The 8306-nt window shown below is 34.9% G+C and overlaps 1 pseudogene; it reads left to right on the top strand.

The window, feature by feature from the left end:
* Positions 1 to 453: 453 nt before the first annotated feature.
* LOC132564119 (uncharacterized) lies at positions 454 to 1111 on the top strand (annotated as a pseudogene).
* The last annotated feature ends 7195 nt before the right edge of the window (positions 1112 to 8306 follow it).

Raw genomic sequence — 8306 nt, 5'->3', positions numbered from 1 at the left:
GATCAGGAAACTAGGCACGCAACTTTGTCTTATATTATTGTTCCAACTTGAAAGTTTATCGACATAGGCCTAAACCTTTGCAATTATCCGTTGTTAATCTTTCATGGTCATGTCTGTAAAGCTCAATCAATAAGGCCTAACGTTTTGCAATGCGTTTTTAAATAGATAAACTGGCTTTACCTTACATCTGCATTTTAAAGTCACAGAAGGCCATGTTACCTGTACAGTGACCTCATTTTCCGGGGTTTAACTTTGGGCATTTAAATGAGGGAAATCGTGTAGAATTCGCTAGTGTATCAAGCTGGACACATGTTGAAACATATATGACAGACGTGCTCGTAAATGACTAACAGATCAAATTATTTACAAACACTGGAGAAATGATACGATTTATTGAATGAAGAAGAAGGGTACCATGGATCAAATCTTGTAGTTATGCCATTGAATTATATCATGGAGAAACCGGTAGAAGGTGTTAAAACTATTGTCAATTTAATTAAATCTACCAATGAAGCTTCTGTATTAAAAGCTGGGATCGCCAAGTTTTCCAAAGCTGCAATAGAATGGTATGTTGACAGCGAAGACCTCGACATTTTACATCATGCTATAATATGTAATAATATAGAAGAAGTGGGTTTGTTTTTTCCATCAAGGATACTTCAAGCTTCCACACGAATCACCTTCAGTGCCATATCTTCACTGAAGCGCTCGACGCGGACACAAAACCATTATTGCCATGTTGATTCAAGAACGGGACCATGATAACGTCCCAATGGAGTTGAAATAATATGAGAATACCAAAAGTAGACGGAAAAGATGAAGTATATCCCCTTGACATAGCTGGAGATTACGGACATATTGGGTGCATGTGTGCCATACTTGATCATTTTTATGGCGGCAAAGTTAGGCACAAATCCAAAAGTACCAAAGATACTTATGTGAACATGGCCTGTGAGATCGATTCCCCACCAGCTCTCCGGCTATTGTTATCACATGATCCAACAGAAGAGGATATTAAAAATGCTGTAGGGGTTGCATTAAAATGGCTGGACCAGAATGTCTGGACGTTTTACTGGGTCTAAAGCCTTACATCAGTTCATTGTTTGTTTGACACCATTGGGAAATATTCTGATCAAGTGCAAATAGAACAAAAGCTTTCCCTGAGGAGTCATCTTGGAAAGTGTACAGAAGCTCTACTGAAACATGGAGCAGATTTAAACTACGTGGGAAGGATAGAAGATCAATGTAATACTTATGGAAACAGCCTACATTGTTTTTGTAGAATTGCTCAAAATATTGGCCTTGGCTGGAAGATGTTAAAACTACTCTCACGTCATGTCTTTGCGCACAGTCCGTTTGTAATGGTCTATATGGCACATTCAGCTTTGAGAGATTCATATGAAATTTTCATCAAAATGGCGGCAAGCTTCGAGCAGCTGTCATCGAAGCACAAGCGAATTTAGGCTGGAATCAAGACAGAGTAGGAAAAACGTATTTCGGACGTTTGGACACTTCGTAGGTGGTGTGTGTTTACCGTGTGGGTAGCCGTATTTTAAAGATATCTCGATCAAAAAAGGAAAACGCTTATATTGGTACATTTGTATAAGGCGGAGGAACGGATTGAGCCTTATTATAGTAATTCTTGTATTAAGTAAAAGTTACGGACGCTGAAAATGAATCCTGCAATCTAGTAATCAGCACGCAATAGAAATCAAAGAAATATGTCTTTATTAAACGTCATGGGAGGATGGGGGAGAAAAAAGGTCAATATTTACACGTTTTTCCCCATCATATTTAGCTCCACTTTGATAAGCTCTCGGTATCAATTTAGAAACCATTTTTGAGAAACTCGTGAACATTACTTCTTGTCGCCATTGATGATGTTTTCATGATATTTCATTCCGTTTATGAAATTTGTCACACGTTTAAGCGGTGATGTATCAACACATACACACATGAAAAAAGCATTTGCGTAAATATCGTTCCGAAATAAAATTAAAAAAAAATAACAGGGAAAATATTGCAGTGGTTAAAACAGCCCTTGTGAAAGAAATACTGATAAAACTGAGCCTTATAATCTGGAAGATGAAGAGGAGGAACTATGAAAATGCCTCGTGTGATCCACATGATACATCAATTCGATTTGGGAAGTATTGAATATCTCTGTCAGCGTGTCAGACCTACTTAATACAATGACTACACAAGAATGTCGGCACTAGTTCTTCTGAGCATTTACAGGGAATGGGGGATTAGGTTTTCGGATTATTGTACAGGTTTAGTCGCAGAAAAGAATGAAGGTGATTTTCTACAATGACAGATTGTTATTTTCAATTATGATTATGTATCGTTTTTAAGTTATATTCGTGGCAAAAATTTAAGAAAAGTTACCCTCTTTCAAAACTATATTTTCACTATGTCAATGAATCACGGTTAAGTATCGGGAAGGGATGAACATTGGCAAGATGTGATTAAGGCATATGGACAGTGTATCACCTGTATGGCTTGCATGGAGAAAGAGCAGATGCATGATTTACATGTATACAAGTGTTCTCAACATACAAAGTACGTGTCATGCAGCTCCTCCCCATCTCCCTCTCTGTCTCTATTTGTCTCCTCCTCCCGCTCTCTCTATCTCTAAACTTGTTTATAATTGTTTCATACTGTCACCTTGTAAATATAATGTGTGTGTATTGATGTTGGGGAAGGGCTTTATACAAGTTGTAATGCTTACAACACATCCCCAATCCTATTGCTACTTATATGCAATTAAACGTTTCAATCAAACAATCAAATCAATCAGACGAAATGTTTGATAAATCAAAATATTGTTGACTTACAAATAATATAGCACAAACAAAATCAGCATTTATCTGGGCCCTCTTCTGTACCACCAGACTGGCCACATCCGCAAGGTCCTCTAAAACAATTTAACCATCAACAAGCAGTCAAAATACTAGTATTTCTACTTTGATAAGTTTAGTATATGATGTAATAGTAAAATCAACATGCCTGTGGATCTACTACATTGAGTCATGACGTAAATTCAATATAACCAGATCGTATGACCAAAAATCTGAAGTAGAAGAATGTCAATTAATTGTATGGCTATTTCAGCAGATGCTGTTCAATGTACATTTTAATTGATAGTTTATTTTGAAGATAAATCATACTCACGAATTCTACTCATGCTATACAAACGAAATAAACGGAACTGAAACATCCACGAAAATGACTGATTTGTTGAATATTAGACGTTAATTAACGTTTGGCTGTCAAATATACCGTAAACATTTACTTACCTTTAATGTAAATAAATATGAACTTTCATTTCAGGAATTACAAATAAAAACATTTGAGCAACTGAATGACTTTAAGAAAGACAGAGTTTTAACTAGGTTCTAGCTCCACGTTCTAGTCGAAATACGGGTTTACAAAATTCTACATCAATGCCAGATGATAGCAATCAGCGGAATCTCTAGATCTATAAATTTGTTTGTAACTATATGGATTTGATTATGGCATAAATCAATCAGTTGGTGAGAGCACGCGCGTTTATTGGCTTACGTCATCACTTTATGTAGCGTAACCATGTCACAATGGATGATGTCGTCAATTTTGACACACAGTATCATGGCGTATAGCTTTTATGGGGAATGGGAGAACAAGTAATAAATTGCCAGAAAAAACTTAAGAATAAAGAATACAATCGAGTTAAAATATTTCTGTGTGACAATGACATTCATTAATGTAAAATTAAAATCCGGTTCCTCATTTTGTGGTTTGTAATCCTGGTGTGTCTATCTAGGAAGACATGATATCAGCAATAACATATAGGTCCTTGTCTCCATTTTGTTTGCATATTGAGTCGAGATGGATGGCAATTTGACATCCCCGCTCCTTTCCCTGTCACATATGTATAAAAGGAAGGAAAAGTTTTTAAGACAAAAGTTTTACTGACATTCTTCACTGATTCGTCTACAAAGTTGAAGACTCTCTCTCTCTCTCTCTCTCTCTCTCTCTCTCTCTGTTCTTACATTTGGAGCTATTTACGTTTACATAAAATGCAGCTAAGGCATTAGCTTAATTTATGTATCGGAAACACTATACAAGATATATATAGATATACGAGTTATTTCCCTTGATTTTCTTTCCAAAAATAACTAAGAGTTGTGTCCCTTGAATTAGAGGGTCATCGGTCATCTGATTGGTCAGTTACTTTCGCGCGGATGCTGAGACCCCTCTCATAACGCAGCCATCTTTAATTGTATCAATACGTAGTTCAATTAGTGGAGTGGATTTGCATTTGTTGTGCAAAATTTACCCACCCACTTCCACCCTATCATCTGTTCTATAGTAACGTTTTTGTAGATTGATGTGTAATTTTGAAAGAAAACGGGGATCCAACAACGCTTAAATTTAATATGTTTATACAATAGATCTAGAAACAAAGATTATCAAAGAAGCTAAAATCCAGTTTATTTCTTTTAAATTTTGATACACATGAAACAAATACCTTATCAGTGTTCTTTTGATGAAAAAAACTTATCTGATAATCAGTGTGTACATATGCTAATGTAATCGTATTTATTTGTAAAATATGACAGATATATATAAGTTGCGATACTGTTGATCTAAGATTGAACCAAAGAATGATAAAGAACTCACGGATAGATCTATAATTGTTCATCGTTATCACCTTGAGACGACTGTAAAGGGGATATAGCATATCCGTCAAACATATGCATGTTCACTTTTTCGTCATCATTCTAGCAACTTCAATTCTCAACTGATTTTAATAAAACTTCAGCTATTAGTCAAGTATCTTTATACCGTCAATGAGTTCATGCTTAAGCATGCCAGGGTGAATGATAGTCACCGTTACAATTTAAAGAAAATCTTGGATACATCACATTTTCATTTCAAATGGGAATGAGGAGATTTGTAACACTGACAAAAATTGCATCAGTTACCTTCATGCTACAGAAATCGTGAAGTCCTCTATTGACACTTTAAGTTGTATATGGCTAAGGAGGGTTCATATGTGGTGTTAGTTACTCATGCTCTGCTATTGATGATTTTTGATGTTCAGATACATTCTAATTTTCAAAAATATTATCATAGTATGTTTTATATCCTATTTGGTACAATTGCAGAGATTTTACAAGAGTAACGAAGACAATGTACGGAATCATTGTGATGAAGTCCATTGTAACCGCTTCCATACCCCAGCGTAGACAGAAATCCAACACAAAAAACCCAGTGAGTATCTCACAATATACCCTAGCTTACACAGAGACAAGAGACAGAGATCCAACACAAAAAAAAGTATTTCACAAAACACAGAGATCCAGGTAAGTATTTCACAAAATACCCCAGCTCACACAGAGACAAGAGACAGAGATCCAACACAAAAAAAAAAAAAACAGTATTTCACAAAATATCCCAGCTTACACAGAGATCCAGCACAAAAACCCAGTAAGTATTTCACTTAATATCCAAGCTAAAGCATATACAACACAACAACCCAGAAAGTATTTCACAAAATATCCCAGCCTACACAGAGATCCAACACAAAAACCCAGTAATTATTTCATTGAATACCCCAGTTTATACAGAGATCCAACACAAAAACCCACTTATCATTTTATTAAGTACCCATTGCCGTCAAATTTGGTGATCCAACAAGAAAAAAAGCAAACAAGTCATTTATTGTCATGTTAGTCTTCCAACTTGTACAGATGTAGGATTTAATGCACTAGCAGACAAGACTTACTTCCCCTTGAAGAACGTTTTCCAATAGAAAAGAAGTAATGGATCAATGACACTTTTAACAGTGTATCATGAATTGTATTATCACTGAATGCTCGGCGACCTTTATAAGTGAGCCATGAATTTCATTTTGTTCCTTCAATTTTAGAAACATTTTTTTTAAGAGAAATCATTATCATTATTCAATGAAAACTTTGAAGATAATGACATATAGAAAATGAAACGGTGCCAAGTCATAGCGGTCAACTGTATACAACAATAGCTGGTCAGACTGATCAGTGATCAGTGATCAGCTATGTAAGTGAATATTGAATCAGCAAGACCATTTTGCCATTGGACAAATGGAGAAATACATTCACTTTCGCAATCAATTAATCAATTGTGTTGTGCAATGTTTGTAAAGGACGTGTGTGATAGAAGTGCTGATTCAGCCAGAATCATGGACATTTATTATGAGGAAGAGTGACTTGCAATAATGATCTATACAAAAGATATTTATTATTATTTCAATGCTAATGTACACAATATAATGGGAAAATGATCAACCAGCGTTTAATATTTGTGGAATGCAATACCGTATATAGTGGGCAATTTCCCTTACTTATTTAACATCTGGTGATCATCATTTGCACAGTAATAAGACAATAGTTGCATTGCAGCAGTCAGTGTGAAAATGTGAGAGGATGTGAATGTGGTGTACGCGAAAGGAATTAACATAGAAACAAACATTCTATTGATCCTTTCTCAATATTATGAATGCATCATTTGTGATATTTCATTTTTTAGACATTTTCACATGTACTATTTTGCAATAAAGATATCTTTATATTTAATGTTTTGGTGTTTTTTTTTAAAACTAAGATACACTACAACATATTTCATAAAAATATATAATTAATTAATTCTAAAACACTTGTCACAGTAAAAAAAACCCTGTCAAATAATTGATTTTCAGGGGAGTTTTATTTCCGTTAAAAATCCTAACCCACAAATTCATATGAGCACAAACTATTAAAACAAGTGAAAGTTGATTTATTAAGCTATAATAATAAATATAATAATCTAAGTGTTCTGACAATTCAATTATTAGCCCTTTTGTTATAAATATTTCTGGGTGGATTTTCTCCAATCTCGTGTGTATGTCGCCGTTGCTCCCTACTTGTGCCCTTTGATTTGGGGACTGTGCAGATAAACAAAATGGCTGCCTAGTGGCCATCTTGGATTTTTACAATGAACGTTTGTAAATGCTTTTTCTTGAGAAGTACCAGATCGAAATATCTTAAGTTTCATATGTAGGCCTTGTACCATGTTGTGTCTATTTGATTCTGAGACGGAAAAACAAAATAGCAAATAGGAAGCCATCTTGCATTTTGACAATACATGTTGTTAACAATATTTCTTGCAAGTTACTGGATGAATAATTATCATATTTCGCTTGTTAAAGTTTAGTTAACATTACCTACTTACAGCCTGCGTGGCTGAAAAGTGTGGAATTGCTGACTGACAGCTTGCTTTCAATGTGATAATGTTTGCCATCACTATTTCTTGAGATGTGTTGGATGATTTTCCGCAGATTCAATATATGTAATTGGTATACAACCTGTTAGAATTAATCTGAAATCTGTTACAGTTTTCAGCCGACTTTTTTCGATTTTAATCACCGCGGTATGGAGTTGTCTCTTGCAGAAAGTCAGTTTGATTCGATCTTATAGAGAAGAGTTGCTGCCCTTTGTAGTTTCCCTAATGTTATATTGTCCTACGATCTCTCAGTTTTCAAACGATTTCTTTTAAACATTGTATACTATGAAACTGTGTTTTCCTCAACGGCATTTAGATTCAACAATATTTGAAAGATTCATCTCCCATTAATTTTTCAGCATTTTGATATTGTCCAAAAAATTTTTTCTCTTAGTTTTCAACTCAACACTATAAAATTTGGTAAACTTTAATAATTTAACAAAACATAAAAGACTACTTTTTCTTGGTATTTTGATTTAATGGTATTTTTTTATTTCCGCATCATGAACATTTCTTTGGCGTGGAGTGAACGTATGTAACCCCAATCGGTGCCGAGATCCTTCAGGGTTCTCTTGTATGTACATTTGGTAGGCGATATCTCCAGACAGAATTGACAAACTTTGAACCAACCTTGAATACGTGTCTGGTAAACCTGTAATATCTCTTCTCGATTTGCTCCAAACTGTTTCTAGATCCATTCCCCCACTTTGTGAACAATAGGGGCTTTAGTCTTGCTTTGGCTGTGACATGTAGATTGAAAGGGGCATTCACCATACTTTATCATCATGATCTTAACAGACCAGTCCAGATTTGTAATTTCGCCGATGTTTAATACAAGATCACCGGTAAATACAACAAAATATAGACTAAATTTATCTATGAAATGTATTAACATTACCGGTACTTCAGCTACGCGAACCTTGCAATCGTAGCTGACTAAGTGTGCATATAGATACCAAATTTTGGTACTGACAATATATATATCCATTGTTTAAAAAAGTGGTTATCATCAAATTTGA

The sequence above is a fragment of the Ylistrum balloti genome, unplaced genomic scaffold (assembly GCF_031769215.1).
Source record: "Ylistrum balloti isolate Yb309-2 unplaced genomic scaffold, AGI_CSIRO_Ybal_v1 Utg371996, whole genome shotgun sequence".
NCBI classification, from domain to species: domain Eukaryota; kingdom Metazoa; phylum Mollusca; class Bivalvia; order Pectinida; family Pectinidae; genus Ylistrum; species Ylistrum balloti.
The sequence above is the reverse complement of the archived record's forward strand: the minus strand, read 5'-3'. Positions and strand labels throughout refer to the sequence as shown.